General features: G+C 41.5%; 1 long non-coding RNA gene across 1 annotated transcript; it reads right to left on the reverse strand.

Moving 5' to 3' along the window:
* LOC112267260 lies at positions 1-4,704 on the reverse strand. The gene is made up of 2 exons (XR_002956072.2): positions 4,306-4,704; positions 1-1,776 (listed from the first exon to the last, which is right to left on the reverse strand). It is a non-coding gene; the product is annotated as an uncharacterized LOC112267260 (long non-coding RNA).
* Positions 4,705-13,477: the final 8,773 nt, after the last annotated feature.

Consider the following 13,477-nt stretch of genomic DNA (forward strand, 5'->3'; position numbering starts at 1 on the left):
AAGTCTTTCAGTTCTTTATTAACTGAAAAGGCTCATTGTCAAACATAAGGCACATATTTTCCTCATCTGCACAGATGTCATACTGAGCAACTCAAAAGTCAAAGTTGTCAGTAGCTTAAAAAAAAGTACAAAGTGTGTAGCGCTGGGATTGTACATGGAATACAGTGTCATGTTCTCCTGTGACATATTCACAATCTGTCCAGTACAAACACCACATTCAATCAGGACAAAATCCTGAGTTGCATTCAACTATTCGAACAGACAGGACCAATTGCTGGCATGTTAAAATACATTTCTTTTTCTTAAAAAAAAATCACACATTTGTGGATGTATACATTCTACAGACATAGCTTGGACTGCTGGCCTTTGTCATGTGACTTTAATCTTAAAACACATTGCTCAACAATGCCAGTAGATTAATTAAGTCACACTTCCTCAACCTGCCACCTGATTAAAACATCCCCAGGTCAAACTTGGCAAGCTATGCCCTAAAAGTCCTTTTGTAAACAGGAAATTGAAACTAAGACAGCACCAGAACAAAAATGAATCCAACCGTTGTTACAGAGCAATTGATAGACATGTAATGCAGTGTTTCCCAACCCTGGTCCTCCAGTACCCCCAACAGCAACCCACCTCATTCAGCTCATTGAGGCTTGATGATCAGTTGAGTCAGGTGTTTTTGTCCAGGGTTTCAATAAAAAGGTATACTGTTGGAGGTATTCGAAGACCAGGGTTGGCAAACACTGATGTAATGGATAGAAGTTCCGCCCTTGAGCCAACATGGCTGCCTTAGTTGCCACACATCTTCAGCCATCAAAAGGCACCTATGAAGCCACTACCGTAATACCTCATTAAATCTGATTGTTTTGCAGCTCAATTCTCTCAAGGCAAAACTGCACTTGGGAGGACGCATCAATTAAGACAAATGGCAGGTCCGTGAGGACCATACAGACAGATCGATATGAGAGAAAGAGGGATGAGAGCGAAAAGCTGGAATGGGGTGAGGATGGGATGAGTGACCAGAAAATGTCTTTATGCATGTTAAGCTGGCAGTCAGGGGGAGGGGTGGTTTGGGGTCATCCTTTGGGTGCAGCAAGTCTCTGGGTAAATTGGGACCCAGTCCATGGTGGCAGGGCAGGGGCATGCATCCCCATTGGGTCCCAGTCATCTTAGAGCCGGTCCCTACCCTTCCCCTTGGCCCATAACTATTAGATATTGCTCCTATGGTGGAATTACAACGACACTGCTAAGGGCTCTCCAACGCTGTTCCTGGAGAGCCCCCATCCTGTAGGTTTAGGTTCTCCAGGAACAGGGTCGGAGTGAAGACCTACAGGATGGTAGCTCTCCAGGAACGTTGGAGAACCCTGACACTGCTTATACCTATTAAAAACCTACAGACATACTAAAATTGAGGGGTTAGGGCCAAGGTGAGGGGTGTGGAACTGGTCACTACTCTATGGCTCTGGGCATGGAGGCCACGTAGACAAAGACTACGATGAGCAGCACCACCACAGCCAACGTGGGTAGAACCACTGTGGCCACCTGCGACCGGGCCTCCTGCATGGCCGCCTTACGTTCCTTCTTGTCCCTGGACGTCTCCTTCTTGGGCTTCCCCTTCAGCTGCCTCATGGTGGTTCCCTCCCTGGGTGGACACACTGCAGCACTCAGCTAGGCTCAGCCAAATCTATCAGACAAATCCTGCAGGTGCAGTGACTGCCTCTACAGTTCTGGAGGTGCAGTCGGGTGGAGGTCCACTTGCTTGCCAACACCACGCACCTATGAGTAGGAGGAGAACATGCATTAATGAACATGGTGTTTTCTATCAGACAGTGTCAATCACACTATGAACTAAGAATAGTGGGGTGGTTACTATACTTAACTAATCAGGCTACTTCTTTGTATTTTGATTAATTTATTGCCATCTTGGGTTAAGTCTGACTGACTTAAGTGAGACAAGAGAACTACATATCTAGATTACACTTTTAGCCAAATCCACAAAAGTGTTAAAAAAAATCCTCCTAAAAATGCTACTAATTGACCGTTATTCAGTTATTGCTCCTATGGCCCGCACGTCTAACTTTGTTCACGCCGACAGAGTCATTGCACAAAATAGTACGCAGCATCATCTGGATGTGTACGCAGCAGCATCTGGATGTGTACGCAGCAGCATCTGGATGTGTACGCAGCAGCATCTGGATGTGTGCAACAAAAAGGTCAACATTAACCTTCTGCTACCATTTCTGTCAAGTCATCTACACATACAGTTTGATGCATTCATGTGCCACACCAAAGGCACTGCAACTGCCGGGGCAATGCAATGCTGCAAGGCAAACGCAGCATTTCATTGGAAATTCATGTAATTCTAGTGTACCAAAATGCAATAATGTGATCGAGGTGTAATGGCAACGCTTTCACCGCAAGATTTCAGAAGAGAAATGACACCCGTCGCTATGGCAACCCAACACAGGGCAGCAGAAATGCTGCACCTTGTTGTTACTTAACGTACAAAAAAAGAAAAATGGTCACTTCAGACATCTCTTCGATGCTACATTCCCAGCTTCATGAAGTGATGCAGTGTAAATTCCCTCATTGTATATGCAAGGCATTCATGTCATATTCTCCTTTAGATAATATACTGTGGATCCTGGGAGACTGGTGAAGGCCAAGGCCCATTCGCAATATTCAGCAGTGTCATAGTGCCTGAAACATTCTTGGAGGTTGCTGCAGACGGGGAGAGTCTGGACCAGTCAGCAGTAGTGCCACACATTCAGATGTACAGTAGTGGACTACTGCTTTCAGATTGACTACAGTAGGAGAGCCTCTCCACACAGTCCTTCACATCACAGCAGTGACTTAGATAACCTAGGCCATGTTCAAAAAGAAAACATTTTCAAAGTGAATAAAACAGTGGTAGGCTAACTAAATAATGAAACAGGGAGGTTTGGTTGGACAAAAATAACCTTCATTTTCAGTGTGCCCCTATTGAACACAACCATGGTATTTTCTGATATATTTTTCAAATACTGTAACTATTTGGTCTAAGTTCTCTTGAAGACAACATTTGCTTCGAGTCTAGCGTTCCAGTCGCAAGGCATAATAAAAAAATAAACCAAGCAAAGTATCAAACAGTTCTTCGCCCTAAATGCCCTTGCGTTACGACAGCTCCTTCCACACGTGCATGCTGAGTTCGGACAAACTTTGTTAGGCCTACAGAAACACCCATAAAAATGTAACCAACTGATAGGATAAACAAGCTGCATTCCTTGCCAAATGACAACAGTTTTATCACAAATTCAAAAATGGACTGATTGACTGAAGTGGCAAAATATGTTTGAACCAAGCCCTTTCCTGTTTCAGCATGACAATGCCCAAGTGTTAAAAGCGAGGTCCACACAGAAATGGTTTGTCGAGATCAGTGTGGAAGAACTTGACTGGCATGCACAGAGCCCTGACCTCAACTCCATTGAACACCTTTGGGATGAATTGGAACGCAGACTGCGAGCCAGGCCTAATCATCCAACATCAGTGTCGGACCTCACTAATGCTCTTGTGGCTGAATGGAAGCAAGTCACCGGTGTCCCAACATCTAGTGAAATGCATTTCCCTGAAGAGAGGAGGCTGTTAAAGTAGCAAGAGGGGGGCAACTCCATATGCATGCCCATGATTCTGGAGTGAGATGTTCGACGAGCAGTATGTATGCGTGTCCACATACTTTTGGTAATGTAGTGTATGTGTAACAAGTAAGATACCAAGCCACCTGGTGTTCAGCAAGATATAAAGCTTCATTTACAGCGGTTGTCCATACGGTAGATAATGTGCACAGCATGTTGCTAATATGAAGCCACTTAGCTACCACTTATGTTCATGTAGACTAAGTATTTAGCTAGTTCGCCTAGTCTTTAGTTCTCGACGAGAAAGATCCACAAGTAGTCGACAGGAATTAAACCATTTTTTAAAAGTGTAATTTCACGTAATTATCTGGTTGATAGTTTTCCACCTTCCTCGTAGTTCAACAACTCCTCTACATGTGACCGACTAATATAGGCGACAATGTAATCATTTATCAGCGTATAGTTCACAAATCATTAGCCTAGTATAGCAAATAACTACGTTAAGAACGCCGAAAACATGGTTTCGAGTAGCCTAACGGTGGCTCATTAGCTCATTCCCTAATGTTAGCTAACTGGAATCCTGTAGCCAGCCATAACGTTATTGACGTTGGGTCGTACTTGCGCCACCTCTCCCAGTCGAAAATATAACGAGGTTGCTAGCCAAGTAGCGTTACTTCAAGTTACTTTTACTTACCTCCTTCAATTAACAATATCCACGTTTCAATGTTTTGTTTTCACAAAATAAAGGAAAATAATATCCACCTTGAATTTGTAACGTTAAGCGCTTCTGTTTCGCCCGTGTAAACACGTCCAGTTTCACCAGGCTTCTGTTGCTCTGCTACTTACTCCGCAGACTGCCCCTTGTACCTATGTCTATTGCCGCGTTCACTTACTAGTCGGGACTAGGAAACTCGGACATTTCCGACTTGCTATAAGTGCTGAAACGCGACACGTGTATACAGCAACTACAACCAGTTAGCAAGTCTGAAGTTTCCTTGTTCTGACTAGCAAGTGAACGCGGCATGTGGTCTGAACTCGGGAGATTACGTGGCAAACTGCAATAGAGCTCAGACAGAGAATGAGGCCAAATAGACTCACCAGTGCGCCCTATAGGGCGGGAGCGACATAGAAACTGTAGTACATATATATTTTCCTGTCTTGCACCTCTAGATGGGGTTAAATGTCCAATGTTACTAAGCAAAAGTTAGATTCATAAAATGGCGCTTATATTTTTTTTCCTATGTATTATTTCTTACATTGTTACCCCACTAAATCTTAAGTCTTATTACATACAGCCGGGAAGAACTATTGGATATAAGAGCAACGTCAATTTACCAACATTGCGACCATGAATACGACTTTCCCCAATCAGATCCTCTCTTCGGACCACCACCCAGGACAATGAGGCAGAAGAGGCAGACAGAGCGGTCTTCCGGTCAGGCTTCAAAAACGGGCACATCGCTCTACACTCCCAAGTATACGACTCGCCAATGTCCAGTCTCTTGTCAACAAGGTAGACGAAATTCAAGCGAGGGTTGCCTTCCAGAGAGACATCTGAGATTGTAACATTTTCTGTTTCACGGAAACATGGCTCTCTCGGGATATGTTGTCGGAATCGGTTCAGCCACCGAGCTTCTCCATGCATCGCACCAACAGAGATTAACACCTCTCTGGGAAGAGTAAGGGGTCGGGGTGTATGCTTTATGATTAACAACTCTTGGTGTAATCATAACAACATACAGGAACTCAAGTCCTTCTGCTCACCCTACCTAGAATTCCTTACAATTAAATGTCAGCCATTCTACCTACCAAGAGAATATTCCTCAGTTATTAGTCATAGCTGTGTACCCCCCCCCAAGCAAACACCAAGACGGCCCTCAAGGAACTTCACTCGACTCTATGTAAACTGGAAACTATATATCTGGAGGCTGCATTTATTGTAGCTGGGGATTTTAACAAAGCAAATTTGAGAACAATGCTACCTAAATTTGATCAGCTAATTGATTGTATGACACGTAGGGCTAATACTCTCGCCCACTCTCGAGATCCTCAAAAGGTTCTACAGCTGCAACATCGAGAGCATTCTGACCAGTTGCATCATTGCCTGGTACGGCAATTGCTTGGCCTCCGACCGCAAGACACTTCAGAGGGTAGTGCGTATGGCCCAGTACATCACTGGAGCAAAGCCGCCTGCCATCCAGGACCTCTACACCAGGCGGTGTCAGAGGAAGGCCCTAAAAATGGTCAACCGGAGTGCCAAGTCCAGGACAAAAAGGCTTCTCAAAAGTTTTTACCCCCAAGACTCCTGAACAGGTAACCAAATGGTTACCCGGACTATTTGCATTGTGTGCTCCCCCCAACCCCTCTTTTACGCTTCTGCTACTCTCTGTTTATCTTATATACAGTGGGGCAAAAAAGTATTTAGTCATCCACCAATTGTGCAAGTTCTCCCACTTAAAAAGATGAGAGAGGCCTGTCATTTTTCATCACAGGTACACTTCAACTATGACAGACAAAATGAGGGGAAAAAAATCCAGAAAATCACATTGAGAGAGAGAGAGAGAGATAGAGCAAGAGAGAGAGAGAGAGAGACACAGACAGACAGACAGACAGACAGACAGACACTTCTTTACCAAGCCTTATTGGACTTACGTTTAGTACTTTAATCATTCATTATACATGCTACATAAACTAATAATCACTAATAGTTACGTTTCAGGGTGGAATTCTTTAATCATTACCTTTAAGCATATAATTCCCTTATCAGTACATGATGAAAATAGGGAAATATATTTTTGGGGAGATATGAATATCTATTTTTTGAATACAATCTGTCCAAAGAGAAAGAAAGTTATTTATGTTGCCAATGTATGTAACCTGACCCAAGTTATGCCATTACCAACCAGAACGTTCACTAATAGGTCTGGTATTACATCATCAACTTGTATCGATCACATTTTTACTAATATGGCTGAACATTGTTCTAAAGCTGTATCAGTGGCACTAGGTTGCAGTGATCATAACTTGGTTGCACTCACTAGGAAAACTAAAATACCAAAGGCTGGCCCTAAAATAATCTACCGCAGGTCCTACAGAGGGTTCAATCAAAACTCATTTGTGGATGAAATTAAGAATGTGCAATGGTTAGAAGTGTGTAGTAAGGATGATCCTAAAATGTCATTAAGTTTATTTATGAAATTATTTATGAGTATAGCTGATAAGCACGCCCCTTTAAGAAAATGCACTGTGAGGTCAAATGGTGCCCTATGGATTGACGATGAGCTGAGAAATTTAATGATTCAACGTTATGATGCCAAAAAAGTAGCAGATGCTTCAGGTACTTTGTTTGATAAGCAAAGTTATTGTAAATTAAGAAATATTGTGACCAAGCTAAACAAAGGAAAGAAGAAGGGATTCTATCAGCACAACATTGATGAAGTAAAGAGTGATGGGGAAAAGCTGTGGATAACATTGAACACTATTATGGGTAGGAATTCAAACATGTCTGCCTCTTTTGTTGAATCAGAGGGTAAATTTATTACAAAACCACATGACATCGCAAACTATTTCAATTCATATTTTACAGGCAAAGTGGACAAGTTGAGGAATGCTATGATTCCAACTGATGGATCCATGTCATGTACCCTTATAAAAGATTGTATCATGAAGGAGAGGCAATGCAGGTTCAAATTTCATCAAGTAAAAAGGAAAGAGGTAGAAAGGATGTTGTTGTCTCTTTCGGATGAGTCGCCTGGTACAGATAATCTAGACACCAAATTGCTTGGAAAAAATATTATCTGTACAAATTAAGGATTATTTCTCATGTAATGGTCTGATATCGGGTTTCCATACAAAGAAGGGCATTCTACAAGTACGCCCTTAGCACAAATGACAGATGATTGGTTAAAGAGTATGGATGATAGGAAGTTAGTTGGTGCAGTGTTGCTGGATTTCAGTGCATGAACTGTTACTAGGAAAACCCAAATGTTATGGTTTTAAGGATGCAGCTCTATCCTGGATGGAAAGCTATCTATCCAGGAGAAGGCAAAAAGTGTTCTTTAATGGTAGCTTTTCAAATAGTTAAGATATACATTGTGGTGTTCCTCAAGGAAGCTGCCCAGGCCCACTGCTCTACTCTATCTTTACTAATGATTTATCTTCAGTAATGAACAAAGCAAGAGTGGCCATGTATGCTGATGATTCTACAATATATAGTGCAGCATCAGAATGTAATGAGCTAACAGATGTACTGAGCAGTGAACTAAGAATGTTGTCTGAGTGGGTTGATATGAACAAATTGGTGTTGAACATTTCTAAAACTAAATGTATTGTATTTGGTTCAAGATATATGCTTACTGATGATCCCCAATTGAATTTGTCAATGAATAGAATACATGTAGAGCAAGTGAGGAAAAAAAACTACTAGGCGTCATGTTGGAGCAGCTTTATCATGGTCAGAACACATAGATAATATTGTTTTTAAGATGGGTAAGGGAATTGCTGTTACAAGAAAATGTTCAGAGTATGTAACATCTAGCACTCTGAATCAGGTGATTCAATCACTGGTCCTATCACACTTAGAGTACTGTCTGGTTATATGGTCAATCCCTGGTTCTATCACACTTAGAGTACTGTCTGGTTATATGGTTAATCCCTGGTCCTATCACATTTAGAGTACTGCCCAGTTATATGGTCAATCCCTGGTCCTATCACACTTAGAGTACTGCCCAGTTATATGGTCATCTGCAGCAAAGAAAGATCTAAAAAAGCTCCAAATGACTCAAAACAGGGCTGGTAGATTAGCTCTTCGTTGCTCAAACCAGATGAATATTATCCAAATGCATCAGAATCTCTCATGGCTTCATGTTAAAAACAAATTACTTTCTAGTCTTCTGATTTTCTTTAGGAATGTTATATTTTTCTAAAAACCACAGTATTTTTCAGTCCAATTAGTACATACTAGCAACACGCATAACCACCAAACCAGACAGGCAAATTCAGTGCAGCTAAAACAACTCAAGCCAAGGACAAATCACCTTAAATCTACAGTTTTATATAGAGCTATAGCTGAATGCAACTTTTTACCAATCCATATTTCTCAAGCAAAAAGTAAACCACCTTCAAGAAAAAAATAAAAGAACATCTAATGTGATAGACCATATGACTGGAAAGCAAATAGAAAGCATCAACTGAATGTTAAATGTGTTTCCTGTCAGATATTTTAATTATCTGTATTGTCTACTTGTTGAATGTTTGTGAAGTCTTGATTGTGGTTATTTGTAATGTCTTGTTAATTAGTGTTGGACCCCAGGAAATTAGCTAGTGTTATGGCGTTAGCTAGTGGGGATCCTAATAAAAATTACAAAATTACATTACTCATATCACATACTGTAGTGAGACCCAACCACTGGACACTTTAATAAATTGATCACTAGTCACTTTAAACAATGCCACTTTAAATAATGCCACTTTAATCATGTTTACATATCTTACATTACTCATATCACATGCATATACTGTATTTTATACCATCTACTGCACCTTGCCTATGCCGCTTGGCCATCGCTCATTCTTATACTTATATGTACATATTTTCATTCACCCCTTGTAATTTGTGTGTATTAGGTAGTTGTTGGGGAATTGTAAGATTACTTGTTAGATTTGTGTGTATTAGGTAGCTGTTGGGGAATTTTTAGATTACTTGTTAGATATTACTGCACTGTTGGAACTAGAAGCACAAGCATTTTGCTACACTCGCATTAACATCTGGTAACCATGTGTATGTGACCAATACAATTTGACTTGATTTGATTTAGAACGGTTGGTGAGCTGCTCAGCATACAGTAAAGGAACTGGGTAGCCTACATAGTATATCTCTGTGAATAATTCTGCCTTTAAATATCATAACACATGTTCAAAGTTGTCTTCTAGCCTACTCTTCTTCATTGGCAGTTACCTAACACTCCTCATGGACCCTATTAATCAGGTGTGTTCAAATAGGGCTGGAACAAAATCAAGGCTCTCCAGAAAGGGTTGGGTTTACTCAGTTACAGTTCATATAAGAAAATCAGTGAATTGAAATAAATAAATTAGGCCCTAATCTATGGATTTCACATGAATGGGCAGGGGCACACCTTTGGGTGGGCCTGGTACGGTATAGGCCCACACACTCAGGAGCCAGGCCTAGCTAATTTCATCAGCTGTCCGGGTGGCTGGTCTCAGACAATACCGATAGATGAATAAGCCAGATGTGGAGGTCCTGGGCTGGCGTGGTCACACGTGGTCTGCGAGTGTGAGGCTGGTTGGATGTACTGCCAAATTCTCTAAAACGACGTTTGAGGCAGTTTATGGTAGATGAATTAACATGACATTTTCTGGCAACAGCTCTGGTGGACATACCAGCAGTCATCATGTCAATTGCACATTCCCTCAAAACATCTGTGGCACATTGTGTTGTGTGACAAAACTACACATTTTAGAGAGGACTTGTATTGTCCCCAGCACAAGGTGCACCTGTGTAATGATCATGCTGTTTTATCAGCTTCTTGACATGCCACACCTGTCAGGTGGATGGATTATCTTGGCAAAGGAGAAATGCTCACTAACAGGGATGTAAACACATTTTTGCATATAATTTGAAAGAAATAAGCTTTTTGTGCATATGGAGCATTTCTGGGATCTTTTATTTCAGCTCATGATACATGGGACCAACACTTTACATGTTGCATTTATATTTCTGTTCAATATAAATAGCTATACAACAACAGTAAATTACAGTAGTGGTATTATTGGTAAGAGGTTAGTAATTAAGCTTGTTCAGACCGGTACAGTAACTAGTTCCACCATGTTGTTTTGAGGAGGGGACCAAGAACCCGATGGTCACTCTGACAGAGCTTTAGAGTTCCTCTGTGGAGATGGAAGAACCTTCCAGAAGGACAACCATCTCTGCAGCACTCCACCAGTCAGTCCTTTACAGTAGAGTGGCCAGACAGAAGCCACTCCTCAGTAAAAGGCACATGACAGCCACCTTGGAGTTTGCCAAAAGGCACCTAAAGGACTCTGACCATGAGAAACAATATTCTCTGGTCTGATGAAATCAACATTGAACTCTTTGGCCTGAATGCCAAGCTTCACATCTGGAGAAAACCTGGCACTATCAGTACGGTGGTGACTTCCGGCGCCGACAGAACACGACAGAGCTATGCAGTTTTTTGTTTTTGTACGTGTTATTTCTTACACTAGTACACCAGGTCATCTTAGGTTTCATTACATACAGTCGAGAAGAACTACTGAATATAAGATCAGCGTCAACTCACCATCAGTACGACCAAGAATATGTTTTTCGCGACGCGGATCCTGTGTTCTGCCTTACAAACAGGACAACGGAGTGGATTCCATGCAGCGACCCAAAAAAACGACTCAGAAAAAGAGGGAAACGAAGCGGTCTTCTGGTCAGACTCCGGAGACGGGCACACCGTGCACCACTCCCTAGCATTCTTCTTTTGCCAATGTCCAGTCTCTTGACAACAAGGTTGATGAAATCCGAGCAAGGGTAGCATTCCAGAGGGACATCAGAGACTGTAACGTTCTCTGCTTCACGGAAACATGGCTCACTGGAGAGACGCTATCCGAAGCGGTGCAGCCAGCGGGTTTCTCCACGCATCGCGCCGACAGAAACAAACATCTTTCTGGTAAGAAGAGGGGCGGGGGCGTATGCCTTATGGCCAACGTGACATGGTGTGATGAAAGAAACATACAGGAACTCAAATCCTTCTGTTCACCTGATTTAGAATTCCTCACAATCAAATGTAGACCGCATTATCTACCAAGAGAATTCTCTTCGATTATAATCACAGCGGTATATATCCCCCCCCAAGCAGACACATCGATGGCTCTGAACGAACTTTATTTAACTCTCTGCGAACTGGAAACGATTTATCCGGAGGCTATTCATCATTCATTGTAGCTGGGGATTTTAACAAGGCTAATCTGAAAACAAGACTCCCTAAATTTTATCAGCATATCGATTGCGCAACCAGGGGTGGTGGCAGCATCATCCTGTGGCGATGTTTTTCAGTGGCAGGGACACCTTCCAACAGGACTGATGGTAGCGCTCACCTTGTCTTCTCCGGACAAGCTCGATGGAAAGATGAACAGAGCAAAGTACAGAGAAATCCTTGATGAAAACCTGCTCCAGAGCGCTCAGGACCTCAGACTGGGGCGAAGGTTCACCTTCCAACAGGTCAATGACCCTAAGCACACAGCCAAGACAACGCAAGAGTGGCTTCGGGACAAGTCTCTGAATGTCCTTGAGAGGCCCAGCCAGAACCCGGACTTGAACCCGATCAAACATCTCTGGAGAGACCTGAAAATAGCTGTGCAGCGACGCTCCCCATCCAACCTGACAGAGTTTGAGAGGATCTGCAGAGAAGAATGGGAGAAACTTCCCAAATACAGGTGTGCCAAGATTGTAGCATAAAGAGTAAAGAATCTGAATTTAAAAAATGTAATACATTTGCAAAAATGTTTTTGGTCTGTCATTATGGGGTATTATGTGTAGATTAATGAGGGGGAAAAACAATGATACATTTTAGAACAAGGCTGTAACGAAACAAAATGTGGACAAAATCAAGGGGTCAGAATACTTTCCAAATACGCTGTATATACCCATTAACACGTCTATCAATAATAATTAAATATTAAAATTACAGTTTACTTCTATAAAAAATAAATCAATATGAATGTGATTGAAGCACATCTGTAAAGCTTATGAAATGTGAAAAGGATAAAGCTATAAAAATGTGTATTATCAATTTAGCATTTTGTCAAATTCAATTATTATTTGAATTGACTGTGAAATTAATAAAACATGTGGTTTCATCAAGACATGCAGCCTTAAAATGTGAGTACATACACTTGGAGAAGTCAGCCATGCTTAAAGGACCACAATCTACACAAAACATGAACACAAAATCAACATAATCCACAACCAAAATTATAAAGTGGTTATTTCCACCCACACCACCAATGGTATTACTTTAAAAAATAATCATACAATTTACCTTGTATAATGATATTATCAGTCCAAATAAAATGGATCAGCAACAGTAATTATGTAAAAGTAGCAAAGTAGCACAGAGCTGCTGCCATCGTGCCTGGCGGTGAAAATTCATAGCTTAAAGGGGGTGTAGCTAAGAAGATAAATGCACATTTTAATTAGTCTTTTATTTTAAAAAAATCTCAATTTCAACTAAGTTAGTAAATTATACGCCTTGTTTAGAGAAGAATCCTTGCAGCAGCACACAATAAACCAGGTAAAGGATAAAGAGTAGTATTAGTAACTTCCTCAATAATTCAACATGATCACACAAATTTAAACTTAATTCGTTTTTAAGACTAAGCAATGTTAAAGAATGCTTAGACAGTTTAGCTTGATTTACTTGTTCAAATAAAATCGATCGGAAACAGTAACTTGTCGAAGTGGCAAACTAGCACAAACCTACTGCCATGACTGGAGCGAGAGCGGAAAAGTCTGATGGGACAGCAAATGATTGAAACGGTTACATCCTGAACCTAACACCTTAACTGCTCCATTATAGCGCCAGTGGTTAACTGGATCACCCTAACCGGAACCCTAACCCTAATCCCAATCATTGCGGTAAATTCTTTGTGCTGTGAATAAAGTAGCACAGACCTGGTGGCCATAAAGCTCCAATTAGACTCCTGTCCATCCTCCTGGTCATAGCCTTGGGCATAGCCATACCACACAGCATCATCCCGCACATGGGGCTGTGATACAATACTGAGAGAAAGATGGAAAAACACACAGGTCACTGGGTTACAAACATAAAGGAACACACACAGAA

Source organism: Oncorhynchus tshawytscha, linkage group LG14 (genome assembly GCF_018296145.1).
Source record: "Oncorhynchus tshawytscha isolate Ot180627B linkage group LG14, Otsh_v2.0, whole genome shotgun sequence".
Lineage (NCBI taxonomy): Eukaryota > Metazoa > Chordata > Actinopteri > Salmoniformes > Salmonidae > Oncorhynchus > Oncorhynchus tshawytscha.